Here is an 18,131-nt window from a genome sequence, read left to right on the forward strand (position 1 = left end):
CTATCTTCCCCTCCTCTCTCCATTTCTCTTTGTCCTATCCAACAATGATGACATCAATAATAACAACAATAACTACAACAATAAAACAACAAGGGCAACAAAAATAAATAAATAAATAAATATGAAAAAAAAAAGCACAGCAAAGGAGGGTCTGGGTGGTAGGGCACCCAGTAGAGTACACATGTTTCTATGTGTGAGGACTAGGATACAATCTGCCAGTTTCCACCTGCAGGAGAGAAGCTTTATGAGTGGTTAAGCAGGGCTGCAGGTCTCTCTCTCTTTCTCTCTACTAGAAAAGAAAGAAAAAGAAATAAAGGCTGCTGAAGGTGGTTCTCATGCAGGTACCAATCCCTAGAGATAACCCCTGTGGCAAAAACAAACAAACAAACAAAGGGACATCTTCTGGTAGTGAGGGATAAGTTCTAATTCCAATAGAATGATAGGGTTAGGGTTAAGTTCTAATTCCAATAGAATGATAGTAAAAGTCCCTTGATTTTTATTTCCCATGTTGGAGACTTCTGTACCCACTGGATGTTCTACCACTTTTCGCCCCTAGTCAGCCTAAAATGCATGAGAACAATGGAAACAAGCAGGGTTTTCTTCCTTTCTATTCTTTTATTTCCTTCTCTTGCCACCTTCCTTCCCCCCTTCTTCTGCTTCCCCCCTTTCTTTTTCAACAGGCAGTTTGCCTGAAAAAAGATCATATCTTTTAAACAATGTTAAATATGCTTCCTCATCATAAAAAGCAAGGAATGCTGCCTGTCTCAAAGGCTCAGGTATTAAGGGGCAGGAAATGCCAGATGGTCCAGTAACACAGAGTAGGCCAGAGGGCTCCTGAAGGAGTATGAAGGAGACATCAGTTACAGCTCTCCTGTGTTCTGGCCTGCAGAGAGCTCTCAACATATGTCCACATAATCTGGAGCTTTGGATCAACCTGCAAAAGCTGAGATGAATCCAGCCACCACTCCACTAATATCAATCAGATCCCTCCTCTTCTACAGGTGACCATGCAAGAGCTACTGATCTCCTCTCAACCTCAGATTCACAAGCTGTGGAAAAGGCCACTACTGGCCTGCCCCACTGGAATGCTCCAAGGAGCAGCACATACATAAGAAACCTGAGGAACATGCATAGCGCCTGGTCAGTCGCTGTGAAGCTGTATCACTTTCATGGGGTAACTGGTTACCCTGGTTCCATGTCTGGTTCCCTCACCTACAAAATGAGGCTGTGACTACAGGTGAAAGGCATCCCTGCCCAACCCCCACACTCCTGATTCAGTGAGGGGAGAGAGGAAATAGCCACTCTTTTATGGGTCCCACTAAGAGGAATAGCTGCTCAAAGATGGTTCCGTGCATATCTGGTGCTGCAGAAAGCCTGTAAGGAAGCTACTCCTTCCCCTTTGGAGACAGGGACACAGCTCTCTCCTGCTTCCTGCTCCCCCTGTGCCTGCCTAGGCCCACATGCAAAGGGGAGACTCACTGTGACTGCAAAGCTCTGATTCAAAGGACACCCCTAACACATTAGTATACCATAAAACATCAGTCCTGCACTGCAGTGCTTCGATACAGGAATACAGTGTGCCTCAGAATGCCAAGCACAAGAAAACCAAGGACTGTGCTACAGCTGGTGCATAGTCCCCCTGCAGATATGATCCACCCAACTCAGGTCACAGTGGGAAATACTCAATCTCTTACTTTCCCAATCCCTATTCTCTGCCACTGACACTGAACAGAGAGTAGCTGCAATGAGTTCACCCAATCTAATTGACTAAGCTGCCTCAGTGATCAATTTAATATGGTAGATGAGATTATGCCTTAAACCGGATTTGTGTGTATGTCTCCAGACTCCAGTGGAAGGAGACAGTTGCCTTAGGTGGTCCTGCAGATATCCCTCTCAACAGAAGTGTGATGATGGGCAGGGTGAGTGCTGCCAAGGACAGGACAAGTCCAGTCCATTGCAGCTTTCACCTGGAGCCCAAGCTTTTGCATCTCAGTTCACAATCATTCCATCCTTCGATTTGCTTCAGCCAAGAAGAAATCTGTATAGGTTTCCTGGATCTTCCTCCTATAGTTTCTATGGCCCTTCAATCAGAGGGGTGTGATAAGGGAAGTCCTGCCCTCTCCCCCCTAAGAAACAGGCACAGTTGAGTTAGTCTGTCAGGTCTGTCTTCCTACAGATCCACACTTCAACCAACTGCAGTTCCACTGACCCCAAATCTGGCGAGACATCGTGGTCTGTCTTCATATAGCACAGCCAAGCCCTTGAACCTTTCCTACAGCATGTTCATCAGGCTCTACCCTGGCTACCTTCCGCAAAACTGTGCTGAGGACAAAAACAGAGGGAAAGTCCCCAGCTTCCTAAATGCTCTAAAACCCAGCTTCTTCTTGAAGTCATCTAAAAAGTCTGGCTTAAAAGTATAGTTCAGCTCCTGTTGTTTCAACTGTAAAAAAAGAAAAAAAAAACTTTAAGGGGATTTTCTATAGATATTAGTTCAGAAATAAGTTGCCCTGGATAACATGCTTGCAAATGTCTTATGCTGAGCATCAGAGAAGCAGACCTGTCTGGGAGCTGAGAGGTATGAATTATCTGAAGGTTTTCTCCTGGACTGAATCAGCCCACTGTCCCACTATCTTCACCTCTCCTGTGCACCAGGCTTAATCTGTAATTTGATTGCCACACATGTTTTCCAAAATGCCACAAAGATAATGAAAACAGTGTGCTGTGCACTACAGCCTGTTGCAAGAACAGCCTGTGTGGCAGACAGTGCACACCTTCTGTACCCCATAGTGATCCTGGGTCCATACTCCCAGAGGGATAAAGAATAGGAAAACTGGGAGATGGGCAGTAGTGCAGCACGCTAAGCGCACATGGTGCAAAGCGCAAGGACCGGCATAAGGATCCCTGTTCGAGCCCCTGGCTCCCCAACTGCAGGAGAGTTGTTTCATAGGTGGTGAAGCAGGTCTGCAGGTGTCTATCTTTCTCTCCCCCTCTGTCTTCCTCTCCTCTCTCCATTTCTTTCTGTCCTATCCAATAAAGACTACAGTAGAAATGGATCTCACAGAGATACTGCATGGAAGTGGTATATTTAAATGTGAATGTAAAATAGGAAACACCAACACCAGTTAAGTCAAGACTCAAGACCCAGTTTCTGTGGTGACACTAACCAACTTAACAGAGGTTCCTCTGTTCTTTTTACATGGCTGTTGTGTTCTGATTTGGTAATTCTCTTTACTGTTTCCAACCGATTTTTTTTTTCTTCATTCACTATGAACATTTTGGTTTACTAAGTAAATTATGAGTCATGGTGCTTTGGGAAACAGCTGCTAGGTCATCCTGTTCACATGGGAGATGTGCTCCAGAATTCAAGAGTAAAACACAATCCTCCCTCTCTTAACAAAAACTCAATGTCCTCTTTCAATTCTGTCAAGGAGAGCACTGCAGGACCATGAACTGGCCCACCACTCAAGCAGAGGTGGGGTGCAAACAAATGCATGACAGGCCCAGTGTGGGGACACACATGTCTCAATCAAATTAATCTATTCAGGAAACACTACCATCTAAAAGACCTACCTATATTTTTTGTAAACCTTACAGCAGTGTATACATGGATGGAGAGCTGCTCCCAGAGGAATTTAGTCAAAGTCAAGCTGTAAGTTGCCAGTGTCCTTTCATGATGGGAAGCTTTATGTTCTGGTTCGCTTTTTAAAATTTTTTTATATTTATTTATTCTCCCTTTTGTTGGCCTTTTTTTTTAAAATTTTTATTTATAAAAAGGAAACACTGACTAAACCATAGGTTAAGAGGGGTACAGCTTCACACAATTCCCACCACTATACCTGCATCCCATCCCCTCCCCTGATAGCTTTCCTATTCTTTAACCCTCTGGCAGTATGGACCCAAGATCATTGTGGGATGCAGAAAGTTGAAGGTCTGGCTTCTGTAATTGCTTCTCTGCTGAACATGGGTGTTGACAGGTTGATCCATACTCCCAGCCTGTCTCTCTCTTTCCCTAGTGGGGAAGGGCTCTGGGAAGCGGAGCTCCAAGGCACACTGGTGGGGTTGTCTGTCCAGGGAAGTCTGGTCGCATCCTGCTAGCATCTGGGAACCTGGTGGCTGAAAAGAGAGTTAACATACAAAGCCAAACAAATTGTTGAACAATCATGGACCTAAAGGCTGGATGTTGCCCTTGTTTTTTATTGTTGTTGTAGTTATTATTGTTGTTGCTGTTGATGTCATTGTTGTTAGATAGGACAGAAAGAAATGGAAAGAGGAGAGGAAGACAGAGAGAGGGAGAGAAAGACACCTGCAGACCTGCTTCACTGCCTGTGAAGCTACTCCCCTGCAGGTGGGGAGCTGGGGGCTCAAACCGGGATCCTTACACCGGTCCTTGCACTTTGCACCACATACACTTAACCTGCTGCACTACAGCCTGACTCCCTGTTCTAGCTCCTTTTAAGTCAATGAACACCCATGAAGCCAGACCTAAGTTTATTTGTTGCTACCAGGCTTATCACTCGGACTTGATGACTGCATGACATCTCCAATCTCCACTGTTGCTGGTGTTGTTTTTGTTTTGTTTTGTTTCGTTTGTAATAAAGAAAGAGAGAAAGACAAGGGACAGAAGAGGAAAAAAGACCCCCTACAACACAGCTCCACCACACATAAAGCTTCTTCCCCACTGCATATGGAGACTGGGGACTTAAATCTGGGTCCATGTGCATTAATTACCCAACAATACCAGCTTTACCATGTGCACCAAGACACACCATCTAGGCTTTGTTTTTCCTTACCTGAAAATAAATAACTAGTACAGTATTTTCCACTTTTTTAGTTGAGTAAGTTTATATAATTATTATGTGTTAGGGGTACAATTCCATACCTCTTTAAAATACATGTTGCCAACCACATCCACCACCTGGGTTCTTGTGCACTGTAATGTGTATGCTTAACCAGGTGTGCCACCGCCTGGCCCTAAGATTTTCCATAGTATTTTCCATAGGGGCTGGGCCAATTCATATTCACATCAACAGTGTTCAACCAGTTCCTAGTACTCCATTAGAACCAGACCCACTGTCTCAGAGATCTTTGATAAAAGCCATTCTCACAAGTGTGAGGTATTGTCTCATTGTTGCCTCCACTTTCAGTGCTGTACTTTTAATATCTAGGCAACACTGAAAACTTTGTACTAATAGAGCTTTGGGGTTATCATAGGAGGCATAGTCTACAAATCCAGTCGAATCACAGGTGGCCCTATACTGTACCATAAAACCACTCACCATCCTGCCTCCAGAACTTGATTGATGTGGAACATGAGTATGAAGAAAAATAAGCAGGTCCACTCCAAATAAATGATTTCCTTCTAACTGCAGTGAAAAATACAAGATTGATAATCATTTGAAAGCCCCATGTATTTCAGATGACTAGTGTTGGGTTGCTCTGTTTATTTTTAAAGTTACTAGAAAAGCTTGTTTTCTAATTCAGAGGTGTCAAAGTTGGCTTTATCAGGGACTATAAAATTTTCTGAGTAGCACCAAACATCCATAAAAGGGCTATAAATGTGGAACAAAGCCACAATCAATGAAATGCCAGGAAGACACAGTTATTGCTGGAACAAGGTAGTAGCCCCTTGGACTGAGGCCTGCCCAAGACCTCAAGGCTGGCAGCACCTAACATAGGTCTGACTTAACTCCCTCACAAACAAATAAAGATCAAGGGAAAAAGGCTGGGTTTTTGCAAACCTTAGAAATAAAGTGGGACCTAGTGTTGTGGCTCTGCACAAAGGCCTTCATGCCTGAAACATCAGTTTTAGGTTCAAACCCCAGTCTCACCAGAAACCAGAGGTGCAGCCCTCTGCAAAAAAAAAACACAAAAAACAAACAAACAAAAAAAACACCTTTGGGGGCCAGGCAGTGGTGCATCAGGTTAAGTGCACATATTATGAAGCACAAGGTCCTACGCAAAAATCCCGGTTCAAGCCCCCCAGCTCCCCATCTGCGGAGGGGGGGGTCTCTCTTCATAAGCAGTGAAGCAGGTCTGCAGGTATCTATCTTTCCCTCTCTATCTTCCCCTCCTCTCTCAATTTCTCTCTGTCCTATCCAAAAAAAAGTGGGCTCCAGGACACATTGGTGGGGTTGTCTGTCTAGGAGTTCCGCTTCCCCAGAGTCTTTCCCCACTATGGAAAGAGAGAGACAGTCTGGGAGTATGGATCGACCTGTCAACGCCCATGTTCAGTGGGGAAGCAATTACTGAAGACAGACCTTCAACCTTCTGCATCCCACAATGATCTTGGGTCCATACTGCCAGAGGGTTAAAGAACAGGAAAGCTATCAAGGGAGGGGTTGGGATACAGAGTTCTGGTGGTGGGAATTGTGTGAAGTTGTGTCCCTCTTAGCCTATGATTTAGTCAATGTTTCCTTTTTATAAATAAAAAAATTTTTTAAAGTGGGCCACACATCTTACAAACTTTACTATATGCATATCTCTGACAAAGTTATCTGTTTACTGCCTACTTGTTTTAACTAAGAAGATGGAACATGTTTTATCCATCACAGTATTGGGAGGAACACATAGAGAAGATTCTGAAAGAATTTTAACCTCCTGAATTCTCTAGAGCAATTAAAAGTAAGCAGGTTTGGTTTGGTGTTTATCAGAACACTACTCAGCTTTGGCTTATGGTGATGCAGGGGACTGAACCTGGGACTTTGGAGCCTCAGGAATAAGTCTCTGCATAACCATTATGCTACAAACCCTGCCCCAAAAGCATGCAGTTTTGACTGTTATATGTGATCTCTCAAGAGAGAGGATCCATAGCTTTAGCTACTCAGTTGTGTTTGCTAAATAAAGTGTGTGTGTGTGTGTATGTATGTATGTATGTATGTGTGTGTGTGTTTGTGTGTTGGTATGCTTCTAAATTCTACTTCTAAGACCCCTTCTGTTTCATTGGTTTAATCCCCCCTGCTTAACACTGTATTCTATTTACATAACCACTGTTAACTAAGCACCGCCCTGCCTCCAGGGCATTGGTTTATTCCTCAGTTTTGCAAGCTTTTTCCTTCTCCCCACCCCCTATCCTACATACATCCTCTTCAGACCTGACTCTTCCACCTCAGGATATATAAGGACAGGATTGTGATTAGAGATAGTTTAGATTGCGCTGCGTTCCACATGAATAAAGACTGAACTGCGTACCACTCAGCCATGAGTCCCTGGTCGTCTCTCTCTCCCGCCCGCGAAGCTAGCCCGGCATGTGTGTGTAGGGGAGGGGGATGATTTGTGGGTTTTTGTTTGTTTTCTTCCTTTCTCTCAAAGAACATGATGTGATATGATAGGATTGAAATAGGGAATCCAGCACTTGGGGTGATAGTCTGTGATAGAGAAAAGAACCCTATAATTTCCCTATTTTACCCATATATCATGCAAAGAGAAGGAATGGCCAGAATCAGATTCCCTCACTAGTATTTTCTTCCCATCATTTCTCCTTGCCAAGAAGCCCTCCAAGGGTTATTTGGACAGTCCTCCTTACAAGGACCAAAAAAAAAAAAAAAAAAAAAACCCTCAGAGGAGGCCTTTCAAGACTTTCTTTGGTAGCTGGTCACAACTATTACTGAAAAGCTGTTGTGGCAAGAGTGATGAAAACTCAAGAGCAAAAGCAATCTTTTTAAAACACCTGCAAGTTATCAAAGGTGTGAAACAGAGAAAAGTGAAACACATACACAGGATGTGAGGGAGGCAAGGAAGAGACTTCAAATCTGGTCAGAGATGATGCAGATGTGGTATGAACAGGTGTAACTGCAAATGCTACAGGTACACTCAGGGACAATTAATATAAGGGATGTGGAAATTTATCAACCTAAAGGACAGAGAGAATAGGCTGGAAGGTCATACAGAGTGAATTCTGAGGAATCATTAATACCAGACCACAAAGCTAGGCTTAACTTCACAGGTACAAAGAACTCTCTAAAATCTTAACTGTTCAAATAAATAGTAAAAGCCTTGGAACTCTTTAACTCTTCTACTGGTCTTCTGAAAACAACTCACTTGATATAAACCAGCAGAGGAAAGAGTGACCCACCTGCTAGGCCTGGCAGGACTCAGTCAAGACAGCACAGAGCAGACAGGCAACAATGACAAACAGGACACACAGATAGGTGTCTAATCCCAGGAGGTCTCTGTGGGCCTCCATAGGTCACTGTGTCATCAGCACAACTTTCAGCTTAGAACATGTCTGTTATCTCTGAAGAAATTACCTCTTAAGGAAGCACTCTTCAATTCTGCAAATAAGAAAACCAAGCATCAGTGATAGTGGAGAGAGGGGCCTGTTAGAGGTCTAGGCCCATCATATCTATATCGGAAACTCAGGATTTCCTGATTAGTCATCTCCATCAGGAACAACATCATAAACCCTCTTGTGGACCTCTACAGGACCTTGCCCTCATTGTTTCTACAATGGTAGAAACTGCCCTACTCTCCAAAGGGAAGCTGGGTCAACATACTCTGCTACTTGAGAAAGACAGGTCCTGAAATGAGTGTGGCCTAGAATGTTTATAGCTATGACCATGGACTGCGAGCTCAGAGTGACAGGGATGCAGAGGTTATACAGGCTCCTGTGCTAAATATGAATAGACACGGGTCCTAGGTCAGATCGATGGGGTTTACAGTTAATGGTATTTATATACTTTTTCCCACATTTGGGAGCTACTCTCTGCCCTGATCCAGTTTTCTAGTCCAACTCTGAAGCCATTTTCTCAGATAATACTTTTATCCCACCTTCATGTTAGCTGTCGGACTCAGGCAAAACTAGTAAAGGCATGGACAATCAGAATATACCTGGAATAGACTTCCTAGCTACTTCCACTAAGGGAAGACCCTTAGTTCCATATGCTCTATTCTTACCTGTAGGTTCCTGATTATTAAACAATTTGTCTTGCTTTATACATTACTACTTTTCAGCTATCAAGTTGCAGATGCTACTATGATACCATCCTGACTTCCCTGGGCAGACAACCTCACCAATATGTCCTAGAACCCCACCTCTCCATAACCCTATCCCACCAGGGAAAGACAGAAACAAGTTGGGGGTATGGATCAACCTGCCAACGTCCATGCTCAATGGAGAAACAATTACAGAAGCAGAACTTCCACCTTCACCCCATAAAGATCTTTGGTCCACACTCCCAGAGGGATAAATACTAGAAATCTTCCAATGGAGGGGAAAGGATACACAACTCTTGGAATTGTATGGAACTGTACCCCTCTTATCCTACAATTTTACTGACCATTATTAAGTAACTAATAATTAATTAATAATAAAGAAAACCCAGCATCAGGTCAGGCAGATGCCATAGCAGATGTAAACCAGTCTTTCATGCCTTAGACTCCTGCATTACCATAAGCCAGAGCTGAGCAGCAGTGCTCTGACATGGGTCACTATCTTCTTCTCCCTCTGACTATCTCCCTCATTAAAAATAAAATATATTTTTAAAAAGAAAGAAAGCCCAACATCAATGACCACAACAGCAACTGAAGCAATCAGATAACTGAAAAGGCCAAGTAATTTCAGATCAGCAATTACCTGACACTCAGGCACTCTTTCATCTTTCAGCTGGCACTCCCAAGTAGCCTCACCCTGAACCAAGCAGCAGACCACTCCGGAAAGTTGCTAGCAGCACTTTCCCTTTTCCAGAAAGGTTTCTTACTTGCTATCATGATGCCAACCTGACTTCCCTAGGCAGACGACCTCACCAATGTGTTCTGGAACACCATCTCCCCAGAAAGATTTTTAAATTGGTTGTGCTTTTACCTCCAAAAGTGATACTTTTTATTATTCATTTTTTTTCTTCCCAATTGCAGCTGAGTTCTGAAACTCAAAGTGTCCCAGTCATATACTATATGTGAAATTAACAATTCCAAGAGCAATGACAGTAAAAACTAATTAAATCTGTATTTGTGCTTTCTCTCTCTCAACATGCCTGGCAGTTGGGTAATAAAGATATCAAGGGGGAAAAAGTGCCTTCAAAATTCACTTTTTAGAACTGCTCCCACTTCCCTCTAAAAGCTCATGTGGCAGGTATATGTTCACCACACCATTTCATGCCTATCCTTCTGTATAAACTAAGACAGAGATAGGAGTGGAGCAGCAAGCCTCCGCCAGATGGAATATCCTCTTCACCCAGAGAATAAGGCCACTCAGGAGAAAACAGGTATCACCTACCAACCCCAGGAATATTTTCTAGTCCTATCACCAGAGTTCAGTGAGGCCTGGGACCTTGAAGGGGCACACCTACTTTTTTTCAAAACACACATCTCTTTTCAGAGTACTGTGGAGGAAGGGAACAGCTGCTGAGAAGGTCAAATCAAATCTTTGGTAAGCCAGAGATATCCTAAATTGGGGCTAAAGTTTGTAAGAGCACGGTGGCTTTAAAGTGCCCCAGTACTGCTCAGCTAAGCAATGTCTGGTGCATCAGAAAGTCCATCAACAAGAGATGAGAGAAAAAAATGTCACAAACACAACTGAGGTACAGTTGGGGTTCTTCAACTCTTGGTCAGGGCTTTAATTCAGTTATCATACCTCAGGTAAATCACAAGCTCTCGGCACCAGTGTCCCCACTGTCAGATCTCTGGCCTTTCCTTAGTAATGTCCCCCTGGTCTACTATCCTAAAGTGGCAGTGTGTCCAAAATGACATAAATTATATTTGCTCAGCTCTGTCATTTGCTCCCCATACAAAGCATGCTCTATGATGGCAGAGGAGGACCTAGTGGGGGTTGAATTGTTATATGGAAAACTGGGAAAGGTTATGCATGTACAAACTATTGTATTTACTGTCAACTATAAACCATTTATCTCCCAATAAAGAAAGAAAAAAAAAAGCACGTTGTAACCACAGTGACAGCACTATTCCTTGTCTCACTGAGGCAACCAAGGTTTAAAGAGAGGAGTCTTGTTTGCCCCATATAATTTTTGTGAGCATCTAACAAGGATGGAATAAGCAGCAAGACTCTGGCTTCCACAGTGGTCATCTTGCAGAGTTTGCAAGGAAACTGCAGTTGTTTCAGAATGTAAGGCATATGGAGGCTGTGGTCTTGTAGTACGGTTCATACACTTTTCTTTAAATAAATTTTAAGTTAAATTTATTGCATATACTATTTTGAACTAACTAGAAATGTATACATATAAAGAGTAAGTTACTAAGATACAGGTTTGCATCCATTCTACTTACAGTAGAGATGCACCCTATAAAAGACATGGAGTTTGGGCAGAATGCAGAGTCTAGCACCCTATCTGCATCCTCAACCACCAAGCAGCTGCCTGACTGTAGGAAAGCAGCCTGTGTCCACTGCCACAAAATTGAGCAGACATTCCTACCCTAGAGGTTTACAGTGAATCTCAATTAAGAAAGCATATGCTCACCAAACTCAGCAACAACGACAACTTGTTAACAACAACAAAATCTTACTGAAAACAGGGGAGAGAAGATGGGCAGAATCTTCACCAAAGAAGAGAAGCAAAGAGACAACAGACATGAAAAATGTTCAAAGTTGGGGTGCTGGGCAGTAGCGCAGTGGGTTAAGCGCACATGGCAGGGACTGGTCTAAGGATCATGGTTCCAGCCCAGGACTCCCCATCTACAGGGGTGTCACTTGAAAGGGTGGTGGAGCAGGTCTGCAAGTGTCTATTTTTCTCTCCCCTGCCCCCGTCTTCCCCTCCTCTCTTAGTTTCTCTCTGTCCTATCCAACATCAGCAGCAATGGCAACAATAAAACAACAACAACAACTAAGGCAATAACAAGAGCAACAAAATGGGGAAATTGCCTCCAGGAGCAGCAGATTCACAGTGCAGGCACCAAGCCCCAGCAATAACCCTGGAGGTTAAAAAGAAATGCTTAAAGTCACTGATAATCAGAAAAATGTAAATAAAGACAATGATACTACTATATACCTGTGAAACAATCATACATTAGAAAAGTCAAAACACCAACTGCTGGAGAGGTTATGGGGGGAAATGAACTCTCCTACATTACTGGTGGGAATGTAAATTGGTTCAACCCCTGTGGAAAACTGTCTGGAGACTCATTAGAATGCTAGAAATGGATCTACCCTATTATCTGGCAATTCTTCTCCTGGGGATATAGCCAAAGGAAACAAAGGCACCTATTCAAAGAGATCTGTAAGCATTTTTCAAAACTTATTTTGGATAGAGACAGAGAGAATAATTGAGAGGAAAGATGAAGACCAAGAGGGAAAGAGACAGCGAGAAATCTGCAGCACTGTTTCACTGTTTGTGAAGCTTCCCCTTGCAGGTGTGGACTGGGAGCTTGACCACAGGTCATTGTGCACTCTAATGTGTGCACGAGTGCACCACCACCAAGCCCCCTCAAAGAGATCTATATACCTATCTTCACAGCAATAAAAGTTTGTAATAGCCCAAACCTGGAAGCAACCTAAATGCCCAACCACAGATGAGTGCTTAAGAAAGTTGTGAAATACTATTCAGTTGTTAAAAATGATGAAGTTTTCTCCTTTGCCTGATATTGGATGCAACTTGAAGGAATTATGTTGGCTGAGATAAGCCAAAACCCAAAGGATGAACACGAGATGATCTCACTCACAGATGGAACTTAAGAAACAAGGATAGAAAGTTTCACAAAGTGAAACTTGAACTGGGTGTGGTGTATTGCACCAAAGCTAAGGACTCTGGAGAAGGAGAAGAGAAAGGATGGAAGGACACTAGGGTCCTGGTACATAGTGGTGGAAAAAGACCTGGGTTGTGGGTAGAGTTTTTTACAGACGCCTATCACAAGGAGATGGGAAGTTGTATCTATGTATCAACTACTGTACTGTAAACCCAATAAAGTGGGGGTGGGGGGGGGACACAGAATAATGGAACTAAAAAAAAAAAACGTGAGGGGTATGGGTTCTACTGACCACGTTACTATATTAACTTGAAGTGACATGAGGCCATATCACAGGTCAGATAAGATATGAAGCCAAAATACTTTGAAAAGGTAGGTATCAGAATTTAAATCTGTCTTTCACAATCTTTCTGGAGAAAGATGCAGACTATTGCAAGCATCAGGGAAACTAGGCTTAACAATATACCTTCTGTGGCTCTGTCAGACCCTTGGGCAGGCACAGAGACCCTACAGGGTGGCAGGTTCAAAGGAGGAGGTGGGCAGTCTGACAATCTCAGCTTCCACTGAAAGTCATACATTAGTTAAGAAAGTGGCTACTGCTCTCAAAAAAGAGAATCTTGTGTCCTTGAAAGGTTACAATGGCAGTCAAAAGACTATGCAGGGAAAGAGAGTATATGGGAACTATGTTCTTCTGTTCACTAGTTCTATGAATATAAAACTGCTCTAAAAAATAAATTCTTAATTAATTAAAAAAGGGAAAAACTTTCTGACACCAATTTCAAAGGTGTTTTTAGCTGCCCTGCCATACATGGTCTAGAAATAAAAAATGGAAAGTCACACAAACACAGAGAGAGAGAGAGAGAGAGAGGGAGGGAGTCTATAAACATGTCAGTAGGTAAGCCTTTTAAGGCATAAATTCTAGATGGCTGTATTCATCAGATTTCTTTCTTTGGGCAGCATTCTGAAAAGCCTTCAAATTTCAAACAAATATAGTACTTTGTAGACCTTAAGCAAGGCTGAGAGGATTAAACTATGTATCAGAGGACAGATTTGTACAGAGAAATTGCAAAGCTGTTCTAAAAATATCATGTAATTATCCACCACCCCTTTGGGGGAAAAAACTAGAGAGGGAATCAGAGCCCAATGCAAACCTGAGTTTCTGGGCCACATGCTCCCATGTAACTCTTCCCATGTACCAGTACTTGCATCAACCAGGCCACATAGCGCCCTGCAACAGGGAGTGCTGCCATTTAGATGGCTGGTTACTAAAATAGTCTAGAGGAGGGCAAAAAGCAGTGTGGAGAACCCTCATAAGACTAGAAATGGACCTTCCTTATGACCCAATAATTCCTCTCCTAGGGATATAGCCTAAAGAGTCAAGGACACCATCCAAAAAGATATGTGTACATCTATGTTCATAGCAGCACAATTTGTAATGTCCAAAACCTAGAAACAACCCAGGTGACCAACAACAGATGAGTGGCTGAGAAAGTTCTGGTATATTTACACAATGGAATACTACTCAGCTATTAAAAATAATGAATCCACCTTCTCCAGCCCATCCTGGATAGAGCTAGAAGGAACTATGTTAAGTGAGACAGTCGGAAAGAGAAAGACAAGTATGTGATGATCCCACTCAAAAACAGAGGCTGAGAAAGAAAAACAGAAAGGGAGATACAAAGCAGAAACTGACTGAGTTTAGAGTATTGCACCAAAGTAAAAACCTCTGGGGGGAGGGGAAGGATAGATTTTTCAGCTCTACTATAGGGGGGTAGGGGTAGGGACACAGACCTTTAGTGTTGGGAATGATGTTAACATACACTCCTATTAACTTATAGTATTAAAAATCACTAATCAATATGAGAGAGGAAAACTGATTGAATACCTCAAATTTTTTGATGCATAGACCCCAGTTCTGAGCACATATATGTATTCTGATATATTCCTTCAATCTAAGCACTTCAGGTTTCAAATAGGTAAGCTGGCTGCATTTTAAGTGAACTTAAATTGTTATTACATTTCTACTAATAACTTTTCTTTGAAATATTAAATCACTTATAATCTTAGGCCAGGGAGAACAGAAGCAACTGGTCCTGTCAGTATGTAAGATACAGTTATTTAATATTTTTCTTTTTCTTCTTCTTCTTTTTTTTTTTTTTTTTTGCCTCCAGGTTATCACTGGGGCTCCATGCCTACACTACGAATCCACTGCTTCTGGAAGCTATTTTTTCCCTTTTGTTACCCTTGTTATTTATCATTGTTGTTGTTATTGTTGTCATTGTTGTTGGATAGAACAGAGAGAAATCGAGAGAGGATGGAAAGACAGAGGGGAGGAGAGAAAGACAGACACCTGCAGGTGGGGAGCCATAGGTTTGAATAAGGATCCTTACCTGTTGTGCTACTGCCCAACAGTATGGGGATGATTACATAAATCATCCCCATACCCATGCACATCTATTTTTTTATAAGGGGGCCCAAAGTATTAAATGGAGGAAGGAGGCTCTCCTCAATTAATGGTGCTAGGAAAAATGTGTTGAAACATGCAGAAGAATAAAACTGAACCACTTTGTCTCAACAGAAACAAAAGTCAACTCCAAATGGATCAAGGACCTGGATGTTAGACCGCAAACTATAAAATATTTAGAGGAAAACATTGGTGGAACACTTTCCCACCTAAATCTCAGGAATATCCTTAATGATACAAACCCAATTGCAAGGAAGACTAAAACAAAAAGAAATCAATGGGACTACATCAAATTGAAGTTTCTCCACAGCAAAAGAAACCATCACCCAAATAAAGAGATCCCTCACAGAATGGGAGAAGATCTTCACATGTCAGAGAGGCTAATAACCAAAATATATAAAGAACTCACCAAACTTAGCAACAAAAAAGCAAATGACTCCATCCAAAAATGGGCAGAGGATATGAACAGAATATTCACTACAGACGAGATCCAAAAGGCTAGAAAACGGGTGTGAGGGTGATCTGGCTGCGACATCTGTTACCCCATTGATCGCCAGGGTTGATTCGGCTGATCTGGCTGGCTAGGCGGGTGTCCCCTTCCTCCCTCACCACTGCAAGTGCGTCCCTCCCAAAGCTGCACACTCGGTCAAAGAGAACGGCCTTCCCGAATAGAGATGGACCGGCCTTTGGTTAAGGGTATAGGAGTAGAGGCGCTCCCCTGCTAGAACCTCCAAACAAGCTCTCAAGGTCCAAAAGGCTAACAAACACATGAAAAATTGCTCCAGGTCACTGACTGTCAGAGAAATGCAAATAAAGACACCACTGAGATACCACCTCACCCCTGTGAGAATGGCATACATCAAAAATGACAGTAGCAACAAATGCTGGAGAGGTTGTGGGGACAAAGAAACACTTCTGCACTGCTGGTGGGAATGTAAATTGGTCCAACCTCTGTGGAAAGCAGTCTAGAGAACTCTCACAAGACTAGAAATAGACCTCCCATATGACCCAGTAATTTCTCTCCTAGAAATATATCCTAAGGCTTCCATAACACCCAATCAAAAAGACGTGTACACCTATGTTCATAGCAGCACAATTTGTAATAGCTAAATTCTGGAAGCAAACAAGGTGCCCAACAACAGATGAATGGCTGAGAAAGTTGTGGTATATTTACATAATGGAATACTACGTGGTTATTAAGAAGAATGAACTCCCCCTTCTCTGACCCATCTTGGATGGAGCTAGAAGGAATTATGTTAAGTGAACTAAGTCAGAAAGACAAAGACAAGTATGGGATGATCCCACTCATAAAAAGATGTTGAGAAAGAACAGAAAGTTTGGAGTAGGGCGCCAAAGTAAAAATCTCTTGGTGGAAGGTGAGGGTAGATGTTCAGCTTCACCGGGGGTGGGGGGGGGGTGGGACACAGACCTTTGGTGGGGGGGGGTATGGTGTTAATATACACTCCTATTAACTTATAGTCTCACAAATCACTATTCAATTTATATGAGAGGAGAAAAATGGATCAAATGTCTGACACTTTTTGATGCATAGACTATAGCTCTGAGTATGTGTTCCTTCAATCTAATCTCTTAAGACTTCAAATTGGCAATTAGACTGAATTTTAACAGTGGGCTCAAATTGTTAACACATTTCTAATAATAACTTGTTCTTTGAAATATTAAATCTCCTAAAAGCTTAGACCAGGGAGAACAGAAGCAACTGGTGGTGTTCTTTTATAAGATACAGGTATAAGTAAATTGTGTAAAAGGACATAAATTATGGTGAGGTCTTGTATGCTATCACAAATCCAAACAATGGGATTTTCAAAGTTAACCCAATTGCCAAATGATTTGGTTATAGCTATAACTATCTATTGCCTTCTTAAACCGTAGGGCAGCAGAAACCTTCCCGTTTCTCTATAAAGCCCATATTTCTCCCAGTCCCGAAACCTCTAGGGTGAGACTCACTTTCCTGTATGCTTCTCCCAATTCATACCAACTGATACTGTATCTGTTGATCCAAACCCAATCAAAGCAACCAATACCACCTCAACTTGCTTCACTTTAGACTGCATCCACAGATGTCAGGTGTGTGAACCCACCAGCTTCATTACTCTGGTAAGAACTTTCCTAGCCCATAGGGCTCCTTAATTCCATTTCGGGTGGTACACCTCTTAACAAACCTCAAAACCTAGATATAGACCAGGGTCCATGAGATAGGGCATATGTACATGTATCCATAAGTTGGGGGAAAACAGATACCTTAAAGCAAAAGTGCACAGTATTTCAGTGAATAAATAAATGTAGCAAGCAAGCACAATGACCTAAAAAGACCTAAAGTACCTAATGAAATAGGTACCTAAAGTACCTAAAGTACCTAATGAAATAGTTTCTACTTAGACCTAGACACCATCCTCACCTACCTTCTATTGCACATTTCTCAATCACTCCAAAGCTAGCCTTGTCAGACAAAGTAAGGACTACAAAAACTGAAAAAGGGCAAGAGACTGGCATACTTTAATGATTACTTTTATTTTAAATTTCTATTTATAGAAAGGAAACACTGACAAAAACCATAGGATAAGAGGGGTACAACTCCACACAATTCCCAACACCAGAACTCTGTATCCCCACCCCTCCCCTGATAGCTTTCCCATTCTTTATCCCTCTGGGAGCATGGAACCAGGGTCATTATGGGGTGCAGAAGGTGGAATGTCTGGCTTCTATAATTGCTTCCCCCTGAGCATGGGTGTTGGCAGGTCGATACATACTTCTAGCCTGTCTGTCTCTTTCCCTAGTGGGGTGGGGGTCTGGGGAAGTAGGCCTCAAGGACACATTGGTGGAGTCTTCTACCTAGGGAAGTCCAGTTGGCATCATGTTACCATCTGGAACCTGGTGGCTGAAAAAAAAGAGTTAACATATAGAGCCAAACAAACTGCTGACTAATCATGAACCTAAAGGCTGGAATAGTTCATATGAAGAGTTGGGGGGGGGTCTCCATTTTGTAGATATTTAGTAGTCCTATTTTAGTTATATT

At 42.4% G+C, this 18,131-nt stretch overlaps 1 protein-coding gene across 15 annotated transcripts in view; it reads right to left on the reverse strand.

Moving 5' to 3' along the window:
• The window catches only part of INPP4A (inositol polyphosphate-4-phosphatase type I A), a 133,290-nt gene that overhangs the window by 79,401 nt on the left and 35,758 nt on the right, over positions 1-18,131 (reverse strand). Inside the window, exon 2 of one of the 15 annotated variants that reach the window (XM_060187488.1) lies at positions 8,247-8,270. The exons of 13 other annotated variants lie outside the window; for them this stretch is intronic. The gene's annotated coding sequence lies outside the window, so the exon portion shown is untranslated. One more of the 15 variants, XM_060187485.1, reaches the window with a different exon arrangement.

The sequence above is a fragment of the Erinaceus europaeus genome, chromosome 3 (genome assembly GCF_950295315.1).
Source record: "Erinaceus europaeus chromosome 3, mEriEur2.1, whole genome shotgun sequence".
Lineage (NCBI taxonomy): Eukaryota > Metazoa > Chordata > Mammalia > Eulipotyphla > Erinaceidae > Erinaceus > Erinaceus europaeus.